The following is an 11,687-nucleotide window of genomic DNA, read 5'->3' on the forward strand; positions in this document are numbered from 1 at the left end:
CGGCTGCTGCTTGGAAGTGCCGACGAATGTCGATATTCATAGAAAATATGAAACGATTCTATATATATATATATAAGTCCATTGTTCTTAAATATCTACAATCTTTATATTCTATTCTATATTTTAATATTTTCTTTTTATTTTACTTTCATATTTTTTAATACGATAAAAATATATTTAAAGAAAGATCAACTTGTATCAGAAAGAAAGAAAGAAAGAAAGAAAGAAAGAAAAAAAAGAAAAAAGAAAATAAAAAAAAAAACTTAAACGTTAGGAAAATCTAAAATTTCGCTCGATTACATTTATAAAAAAAAAAAGAGAAAAAAAAAGAAAGAATATATGAAAGCCCATAATTCTTATATTTATAATAATACGCCAATTAAACACAATTAAATTCGAAAGTTTCGAAATTGTCCCATTTCAGGGAAGTTTCGAATTACAACGTGTTAGTGAGAAATATGTATATCCGCATGATTCAGACGTGAACCGATGATCTCTCTCTCTCTCTCTCTCTCTCTCTCTGTCTCTCTAGACATCCTAATTATAGTATGAACAAGAAGAAAATCTTCTTCCAAGCTTGATCATTCCACGGTAATAATCTCGGAAACGCGTCAATCGTAACCGAAACCTGCTCCCAGCAGACTTCTGAAACGTGCGACCGGTGGCTGGCTTTATGCGAGCGCCGTCTATCTCGGTGCAACCTGTAATTGCACTTAGCCTTCGAGAGAAAGAGAAAGAGAAAAAGAGAGAGAGAGAGAGAGAGAGAGAGAGAGGTAGCAGTCAGCAATAAACGGACTTCTGATTGCTATTGCTCAGCTTCGAAATGCGTGACCAAGTCGAAGTTGCTCGCTTCTACCTTTCTCCTTTTTCCCTTGGAGCATTTGACCTCCCTCTCCTCTTCCCAGCCCTCTCACACTCTCCTTTCCTTCTCTTTTATCCTCTCTTCTTCTACTTCCACGTTCGAGATTACCTCGACGTCGCCCTCTCTCTCTCTTTCTCTCTCCCTCTCTCTCTCTCTCTCTTTTCTTCTCTTCTCTTCACTTCTCTTCACTTTTCTTCTCTTCGTGACGCGACCTCCATGTACCGATCTCGCTTTGTCTTCCTCCCTGTCTCTATATAAAAACACTCTCCCACAGAGACGAGAAACTAATTAATCTCCGTCTAATCGTCCTATCGCCTCGTCGACGTTACTGGATGAACCAAAAGGGGGAAAAGAAAAAAAAAAAAAAAGAAGAAAAAAAGAAAAGAAAGTTAAGTAACGCAAAGAGATTGAACGAAAAAAAAGTAAAAAGTGTCATTTTAAACGCCATCAAAAGAGAATCAGAAAAGAAAAGAGATTATAGCGAGATTACTTGAAAAATATATTTACATTGATTTCTTTTCTTTATGCGTTCCTAATAATCAATAATTTTATCAATCTTAAGTATCTTCGTAATTATCATCCAGTATCGTCATTTCTTCTCCTTTAATATATCATACATCGCACCAACATAATAATAAACATAATTATTATCAAGTCGTGATTCACTTATCCTTAACTTCCATTCATATCGAATAACATATCACTAATGTACACCGTATTATTAAATAATTATTATGTCGAAGGACATTGCTCATCGTGCGATGTGACTAAAAAAAAAAAAAAAAAAAAAAAAGAGAAAAAAAAAAGAAAAAAAAGGTATAAATAAATAAATAAAAAAAAAAAATAAAAAAAAATCCTAAACAAATCCGAATAAATTTTTCTCTCTTTCTCTTCGTCTTCCTCTTCGTCTCATTCTCTCGTACGAAAGAAGAAGAAGAATAGCCCGAAAAGTATTGTGTGTGTGTGTGTGTGTGCTCGTGAGCGCAAGAGAGTGGCACTAAAAGTTTCGGGGCGTGGGTAATAATTTACGATGCCGCACGGTAACTATCCGTAAGTACCGACGCGGACACCGCTAATGTTCGTCCTTATGTACCACCCTATATGTCTGGATACGTGAACGAAGAAATAAGAGAAAAAGAGATGGAGAAGAAGAAAGGAAAGGAAAGGAAAGAAAGAGAAAGGAAGGAAAAAGGGGAAGAAAAGAGAGGGTTGAAATGGCCACGAAGATGCCTCTAAGGCGTTCACCTTTACTACGCATAAATCTGCGGTCGAGACCGCCGCCGCCACCACCACCACCACCACCACCACCACCACCAACACTGCCACCACCACCACCACCATTGCCGCTGCCACCACCACCGCCACCGCCACCACAGCCGACGTCGTTTCAACATTTTACTACCTTTCCTCGAAAGCCCGAATACAACTTGGATCGTCCCTGAGAAAAAAAAAAAAGAAGAACTAACCGACAGACACGCTCGAATAACGTCGTCCTCTCAATGTAGGTCTCTGTGTCTACCCTTTGTACTAAAAACACATAACTTCATTTTATAGCTAAACAAGTTGATATTTTTTCTCCAGTAAAATACGTACGTATATATTTACGATTTTGTATTACGAACTGATGCAATTTTTTATGCTGATACATTTCTATTAATTACTTTTTTTGTTTTATTTTTTTTTTTTGTTTATTTTTTTTTTTCTTTTTTTTTCTTTTTTTTTTCTCTTTCTTTTTTAACAGTATATCAATAAGTACACGAGAATTTTCGTAATTACGAATTAATGTGATTTTTAACACCTACATATAATCGTCCCCAACGATTACATTCCCTTCAGCATGATATAGATAAAATTAAATGTAAAATACGATCACACAAGTTCGTATAATTTTCTATAAACCAGAAATATTTTCCGATAATAATTTTTCCGGTAATAATTAGAAAACGAAAAAAAAAAAAAAAAAAGATATATCCTTAATCGATTTCCGATAAATCGATAACCACTCTCACCGGACGATTACAAGCTTCGTAAATCATCTATAGCATAGGTAACTTTTCAAGGCCACGATCCTTCGAAAGCGAAAGAGGCGTTTTACAAGGTTCGATTAATTAAAATCGTCGCGCGTAAGTCGAATACCTGGCATGGTATCATTTAAATCATTAAATTAACTCACTTCAAATTTCACAAGGATATGCTTAAATCAGTTAAAGAAATAAAAAAAAGTGAGTGAGAGTGAAAAAGAAAGAGACAGAGAGAGAGAGAGAGAGAGAGAGAGAGAGAGAGAGAGAAAGAAATAAAATTACTTTCTTATTAGATACTCGACACTGATACACCTATTCCTACATGTGTAAGTACGAAATAGCTGTACAAGATTCTTGATTAAATATGTATACGATGTACATATTTATATGTATAAGGAAAAAAAGAGAAAGAGAGAGAGAGAGAGAGAGATGTCTCGTGTGACTTTAATCAATATAAGATAGCCCGCGAGGAAGCAATTAATATAGTAATTAGTGTGCAAGGCACTTACACGCCACGAGGCTCCTCCCATCTCTTTGCGTTACGACTCGTATCGCTGTTCCATGTACATAAGTATGTGTCATACATACATATAGGTATGTATATACATATATACATACATATATATATATATATATGTATATACAAAGGCAAAGAAGAAAAGTGCCTAGAGTCGCTGCACGTGGCGTTTATACGTGATACATATGAAGCACGTAAAACGTAATAACAATGCGTTGGCGGCTGCTCTCCGATCGCGCACGTGTATGCCACGAGCGTGTTTCTTAGTAAGAGAGAAAGAGAGAAAGAGAGAGAGAGAGAAAGGCAGAGAGAAAGACAGAGAGAGAGAGAGAGAAAGAGAAGTCGAGGAAACGAGATTACGTAGGAGAAACTACCGAGAGAGGTAAGGATCTCTAGATGGTTAGAAACGGACGTGAGAAGTTCCAAGTTCCCACAGACGATACACGAAGATATAAAAAGATCGAGAGATCTTCTCTATCATCTTGATCGAAGAAAACTATGATGATAACGATAATCGATATTGCAGTACTATTTTAAAAAATAACAATAATACGTTATTATAGAAAGTATTTGTTATATTATATATTTTATTATTATCGTGATATAAAAAATACAAAGAATTATTTTCATCGTTTTTATTATGAATTGAAATAATATATTTCGTTTGATATAGTAATACAATATTTTTATTATCTAAAAAAGAAAAAAAAATACCCACGAAGAGAAAAACAATCGTAGAATATATATATATATATATATATATATATATATATATATATATATATATATAGCGTCACATCAATAAACAATTTTATCATATACTAACACTTATACGATAATATATTTGAAATAGAATTAGCAACAAATTAATTTCTTTCTTTAGTAATCCATATTACTCGGAATAGATCAATTTCTGTTTTATTCCTTTTTCTTTTTGTTCTGTTTTTTTTTTTTTTTTTATTATTTTTTTCCCTTTTTTTTTTCTTTTAATAATCTATATTATCAGTTACTATTTTATCCAATATATAAACACTCCTACCGTTTGAAAAGAATATATAACATTTTTGCAATGACATTTTTAAAATAAAAAGAAACAAAAATAACAATAAGAATAGCAAAAGACAGAAGGAGAAAGAGAAAGAGAGAAAGAGAGAAAGATGAAAGAGAAAGACACGTGGGATAAGCGGCGATCGGTAAAGAAATATCGACGTCGTATGCTCGCTGGTTTGAGCCATGCGAATGCATCCGATCGTATCTGTAATGCGATCGCTTTGGCACTGTATGGCGATAGCATCATTAACCCTCCGCGTACTGAACACCGGCTAAGATCTTGTTACGTGATATCCGAGCCTGGACCCGCGCTTCTGCTTCTCTCTCTCTCTTTCTTTATTTCTCTCTTTCTCTTTCTGTTTCTCTGTCTTTCTCTTACTCTCTCTCTCTCTCTCTCTCTCTCATTCACAATACTCGCTAATTAAACGAACGGGTTAGCTTGGGCCTTGGCAAGAAGATAGAAGAAGGCGATTGCTTTGTTTTCGTACTGGGGACTACGCCACGCTTCCACAGCCAAATTAATTGGAGACGAGAAATAAAATAGAGGAATCGTGCAGACCTTTTTTTCGAAACCTGGATGAACCTGGACGTCACGTGAAAGGTGTAGCCCCATGAGAGGACGTTTTAAACATTCACACATTCATACATATACATATACGTAGAAGAATGGATTAACAATGCTATCGTCTGATTCACTAATACGATTTATATATATATATATGTGTGTGTGTGTGTGTGTGTGTGTGTATGTGTGTATATGTACGTACGTAATATGGAATACGTGTAAATGTTGCAAGAGAAGATGAATCAAGGAAATCGAATATAAATCTTTGATCCTATCGAGATGAAATCAATCGTGAATCTTTTGGTCGTGTCGTTACGGTTTTCAACTTCTTCCTCTTCTCTTCTTGTCTTTTTGATCGCAACTACATATACATATATATACGTATCTTGTATAGATTTAACAAAAATACTTTATATCGAGATTTTACGATTTTTTCCTTTCGATAATATAACGTAAAATTAACAAATAAAATCTATCTAAAATGAAAGCGGTAAAAATTACACGTAAAAAAAGAAAAAAGAGAAGAAAAAAAAATAATATCATTGTTGCTATAAAATATATTGTACAAAATGTTTCATCGAATGGTTTAAATTAATATGAATTAAATCAAATCTTCGAGAGATTATCAATGAATTACATTTGTAATCAATAATCGTAATGATTAAATATAATCATACAAAAAAATATCAAAATCATTTTAATAACGAATAAATAATTATTCTATGTAAATCTTAAAAGATATAAAAAAAAAATGTAATAGCTATAATAAAAAATAAATCTTTTTTATTTGACTCAAGTCCAAACACAGAGACGCATGATAATTATTAAATAAACATTATCAACTACTTTATCTCGCTTCGATGTTGATTACGACACCCTCGATCGATCAGATTTTATTTATTTCTCCTTTCGTCGGGAGATACTCTCTGATATTCGAGCAGTTATCACACAGAAAACGATAACGTACATACCTGCATAATCTTTCGAACCTTGAAACTCCAAACTTGATTTTTTTTTCATGTCTACGTACGACTTATCTACGTCGTTACTTCTCTTAACGAGAATATACGAGCGAAAGTTTCGATAAAAACGAAATGATGGTATATAAAAATTTGTTGGAGAATGATTAGAAACGATTAGATATTGAATAAAATTTAATCTTGATAATATAAACGATATACGTACATTTTTTTTTATTTTTTAATTGAATTTAATTACTTTTATGAAAGATTATAATTAACTGTACTTATTTTACAAATATCAATATTATTTCAATCGTTTCTTAAAATATTTTAATAAAATGTCACGATAAATTATCTCATACGATTGTTTCATTTAAAATAATAATCCAATGAACAAAAATTCATTCCCATTATATTTGAAGAAACAATACGCTTCGTTCTAGTGTCCTTCTAAAGTAAAAAAAAAAAAAAAAGATAATTAAAACTAGACACGCGTACTCTTAGATCCTAGTTTAACAGGTGTGGTTCTTTCTAAAACCTTGCGTAAGAGTCACCAACGTGGATACATTCGAAAACAGGTGTCCCGGATGCCGATACAAATGCCGAATCAACTCGAAGACTTCATGCTCTTTCGTCATTAGACGAGCTACTCATACGTTCTCACGATTACTAGCTATACTCCATGATAGAGAGAGAGAGAGAGAGAAAGAGAGAGAAAGAGAGAAAGAAAGAAAGAGAGAAAAAGAGAGAGCCTAGGCGACCGAGTGTCTGGACTCGTTAAAGGTCATTCGTTAATCTCGCCTTGAAACAAACCATAGAGAGTTTGTTATTGTCCTTGAAGTTCTCTTAACTTATGCTACTTACGATTATATCATATTATCATATATTACATCACGTCAAACTGATTTTCATTTAAATAATAGTATTCTTAATATAATCTATCTTAAACGCAAGAAATATTAATCGTCCTTGAAAGAAAAAAAAAGAAAAAAAAAATTCAAAAAAACATGTCGATGACGACGAAATGGAGATATTAATGGAGATATTAATTTTATAAACTATTTTTTGTTGTGTCTAAAAAAAAAAAGAAAAAAAAGAAAAATGAAAAGAAAGAAGAGAAAGAAAATTATATAACGTGACATTATGAAAAAAAGTAAATAAAACCATAAGTCATAGTGTTATAATATGTATACTATTATTTTTACTATGACCATTTAATTCACAGGCTTACAAAATCGCACATATATACTATTATATCCATCCTCTATTTTCTGTTGTCATTGATAATAAATATTTTATCTTTGAAGGTCGATAAACAAATGTCATTAATGTTCGACATAAAATCTATATTAAATACAGTGCCGATGTGTTAAATACATAAATGTAATTATTATTTCGATATACATATGTAATCAAGTTAAAAACATAAATAGATACATAATTAACAAGCTCATAAACTAGATAGTAATTTAAGTAGTTCTTTAGTTTAATTCTTCTAGAGAGAGAGAGAAAGAGAAACAGAATAAAAAAGAAGAAAAAAAGAAAAAAGAAAGAAGGAGAACTCGTTTTGAATACATCATGTCGGGACACGAATAATTATATTTTGTCAACCATCTTGGCACTCTCTTAACGTTCGTTCGATTCATCGTATAACGTTTTCTCTCGACGAGAGTAGCTTTAATTGGGGGCTTCGTTCATGAATAGATCTCATCTGCATACTCTGCTCTCTAACGAGGCCAAGAACATTGTCCGTTCGTAGAAGAGTGCTTGCTCATCTGCTAATTAATTAACCCCACATACATGCATATACATCCCGTTTAATAGTTACTACCTATAGAAATGGTTGACATTTTGACAGATAAGCAACAACTCGAACGTCGTTTATTATTTAAGCACGTTCTCGATACTTAAGCTTTTGTCGATAATTAATATATATTAATTATCCACGACCATGGTATTTACCATCTTCTATAATATCTTATCACGATGAACTTCAACTTTTGTGTACACATTTACCTTCTAACGATATTATTAATTAATTTAAACTTATAATATTATTTATTTCCATATGTATATATATTATAATTATTAAATCTATGATAGAAAATAAAAAAACGACATAGAAATTTGATTTTAAAGATTATTTTAATATTTTTGTTTCTTGTTTCCTTTTTTTCTTTTTTTTTTGTTTTTTTTTTTTTTTCTTGAATAATCAGTAGAAAATCGCCCGAAGGTCATTCGATCGAGTACGCTAAAACAGCAATCATCAAAAATGAAGATCGCGATGAACGAGAGGAGCGTATCGATCTCGTAGCCTGTAGTTTACCTCGCACGACACGAACTCGAACGCACCCTCGAGGATTCGCCATTGTGATAGTAATTGTGAGCCTTCGAACTGAGAAGCAGAACCGGATCAAGCGGCCAATCCAGATCAGAGATCACGGCCGTGAGTCTTACCGAGGCTCACTTCTGCTCGCGGGGTCACGATCTTAAATTTCACGAATGCCCTCTCTTCTCATCTTTTCATTTCTTCTTTTTCCTTTTCCTTTTTTTTTTCCTCTTTCTTTTATCCAATAGATGATTCTTCCCTTACGAGATAAACGTCTCCGGCGTCCATTAAGAGGAACGAATTAAAATAAAAAAAAAAAAAAAAAAAGGAAATCAATAAGGATAACAATATAATGATAATTCTTTTAACAACATCGATAAAATAAAAAATCAAGAATAACTATCTAAAGGAAGAAATTTCTTTCGTATTTTATAGATGCATCCATTAGTCTCTCTCGATAGGATACAACGTAAATGGATTCTGCATCCTTGGCATAGCAAAAGAAGGAGCTAGAAGAAATCTTGACACGCGAATCGACAGCCGATGTATCCGATGTATCCGATGTAGTATGTAGTACCGCAGGCTCGTTAAATGTCGAGTAATCTACCTTGAACTTTGCTCGTTTCGTGAGCGTCTAGTATGGGAGGATCATCGACTGCAGAAAACGCATTCCAGAGAATGGTGCAGGTGGCCGGGAAACTAGCTATCTATCTTAACCATCTATCTTTTAAATGAAACTAAAAAGCAAAATTCTATCTATGTACTTGTATATATGGATACATACGTAGAAATGCGCACGGCAACGTTTCTCTAAAGATAACTCTCTAGCTTTGAAATTCATTGAATGGTAAAAAGAAAAAAAGAAAAAGAAAAAAGTCTTCCTATACATTTGCAATTTAAAAAGGAAAAGAAAAAAAGAGGAAAAAAAAAAAGATTAGATATCATATATTCAGGAACATCTAGAGCAAACCTTCAATGGGAGAAGATAAGAAACAGAGATGCGGTTGCAGGTTGCAACGAAAGGTCGCCGAGAGTCTCGGGGATGAGTAGTTCCCACACTTGGAACGTACTCAGAACGCTAGGAGCTCGTGGGTCAGACCACTATGCGCCTCGTGATCGAAGTCGTGACCAAAGCGATGTTACACGAAACAGAACCTACCCTTTTCTAATATATGCAATCATATATATATATATATATATATACACGCCATCTTCTTTATTCCAACGATAAACTTAAAACTTATAACAAAGTATATGTCAATTCAATTCCACAAAATTCAACTTTCAATTTACTTTCTAACTATCGCGACATATATTCTCTAATAAATTGAAATTTAAATCCAACAAATTATATCTATTCCACAGTCCTAAATATATTATGCAAATCAATTGAAAGTATAAATTAGATATGCCTACCACATTAAAAAAAAAAAAAAAAAGAAAGGAAAATGAAAAAAAAAGGAAGAAAAATTAATAATTTTTCTTAATGCTATTATACGATATTAGAGACGAATTGTAATGGATAGAAATAGGATATAAAATTGAAGATAAATTTAGTAAATTGAAAAGGAAGTATAGATGAAGAAGAGAAATGGAAAGAGAGTGGATGCCTCGTGTAACAGCGTCTGTAAGTGGCTCGGGGCACGGCGCGTGCAGGACGTGATTGCGTCCCGCGGTGCTCCCTCTCTCCTTTACTCGTCCACGCTCGCGACCACTTCCCTCCTTCTCCATCTCCACCTCCACCTCCTTCACCTCTTTTGAACCCCTTCTCTAACAACAACAGCAGCAGCAGCAGCAGCAGCACCAAGCACCACCACCACCACCACCACCACCACCATCACCACCACCATCACTACCACCACTGTCTGCCACCACCTCTCGCCACTTGCCCCTTTTCCAACTCCATTCCTACCTTCAATTCTTTTTGCTTCCATTTCCTCTCTTCTCCTCGCTTCTCCACGATGTAGAGGAGAGGACGGCTCCCACCGCCTCCGCTCGAGCACGACTGCCGTGGTCGAGGCTCGTGCTGCTCTTACTGTTCTTACCGTCCTTCCATTGGCGTAACCATTGCAATTTTCTCAACCCCAAATATCGTAACCCATTTGAGATTTAATCTCAAATATGAATATCCAAGTATAAATATTGAAATGGGATAGATGATCAATGATATCGATCATCGCTTTCCTTTTCTTCTAACGATATCATTGATTTTATTTTTCATTGATTTTATAGAATTCTTTCTTCTATCCTTTTCATAATATTTGCTTATTATGCCAAAAGAAATTCATTGGATTTTTATACAATTCACAAATTTTAATAATATACGTACACTTACGATTAGACTTAATAAATAAAATCGTTTGCTCGACGATATATATATATATATATATATATTGTTGGCTATTATTAAATTATTATCAATAATTAAAGGGTCGATAGTAAAGTTACGCCAATGTTCCTAGGCAAGGCGCGTGGCTGGAATGCGGCGCGACCGTGCTGTCGCTCGCGCGACTGGAACTCGCCATGCGCCAATCGGAAAGTCGAAAGAGAGAAGATAGGCTTCTCTATATTCTATGACGTTTTTCTCTTTATCTGATAGAATCAAAATCATTTTTAATCGAGATGATCGTTCGCCTTTTCATAATAAACAATTTTCAATGTTTTCAATGATCACGATAATTACTTGACAATACGAACATACGTTAGTGCAGTTAATACTATCTTCGAAGAATATACATATACATGTATATATCTATATCCTAACTTTATTCAACGATTTGCATACCAAGAGAAATCAACTTTATACCTTCTCTTTCTCACGGATCATTCGGACTACCGTTTTTTCTACTCTTTTGCTCTTCAAAGCTTATTACGTATATCTTCCTTTCAGAATTCATATTTTCAAATTCCAAAGGTCGACCGTTCGCCGTTTCTTCTTGACTTAACGATCCACCTTAATGAACCTTAACATCGAAATTCTCCGTATTTCTGGAAACCATAATATACTACCAAGTGATATTACTACTTTCTATCTTTGAGGCGAAACCTCGAGTATCGAATTTCAATAGGTAATCATACTCAATAATTATCTATTGCATTTCATAGAGAACTTTAAATCGTCATAAGGAAATGTTAAAAGATCAATCGGATACAGGAGTGATCAAATCGGAGAAAAAAAAAAAAAGAAAATTAAAACCTCGTCGAAAACCTCGTTAGAAATATTTTCAAATCTCACGTTGTTAAAAAGAAAATAAGAGAAAGAGAAAACGAAAAAAAAAAAGAAAAGAAAAAGAAAGTAAGAAGTAAGAAGAAGAAGAAAGAAATGAAGCGTTCGAGCTCGACACCCACTTCGTGGTAAACTCGAGCACGAATCATGATTTA

At 33.7% G+C, this 11,687-nt stretch overlaps 1 long non-coding RNA gene across 1 annotated transcript in view; it reads right to left on the bottom strand.

Annotated features, from left to right (window-relative positions):
* The window catches only part of LOC118439922 (uncharacterized), a 173,251-nt gene extending 162,945 nt beyond the window's left edge, over positions 1–10,306 (bottom strand). The window contains exon 1 of the long non-coding RNA XR_014982958.1: positions 10,219–10,306. This is a non-coding gene — a long non-coding RNA (uncharacterized LOC118439922). The remainder of the gene's footprint in view (positions 1–10,218) is intronic.
* Between the last annotated feature and the right edge of the window lie 1,381 nt (positions 10,307–11,687).

This window comes from Vespa mandarinia, chromosome 14 (genome assembly GCF_050613455.1).
Source record: "Vespa mandarinia isolate Hongniang chromosome 14, ASM5061345v1, whole genome shotgun sequence".
Taxonomy (NCBI): Eukaryota; Metazoa; Arthropoda; class Insecta; order Hymenoptera; family Vespidae; genus Vespa; species Vespa mandarinia.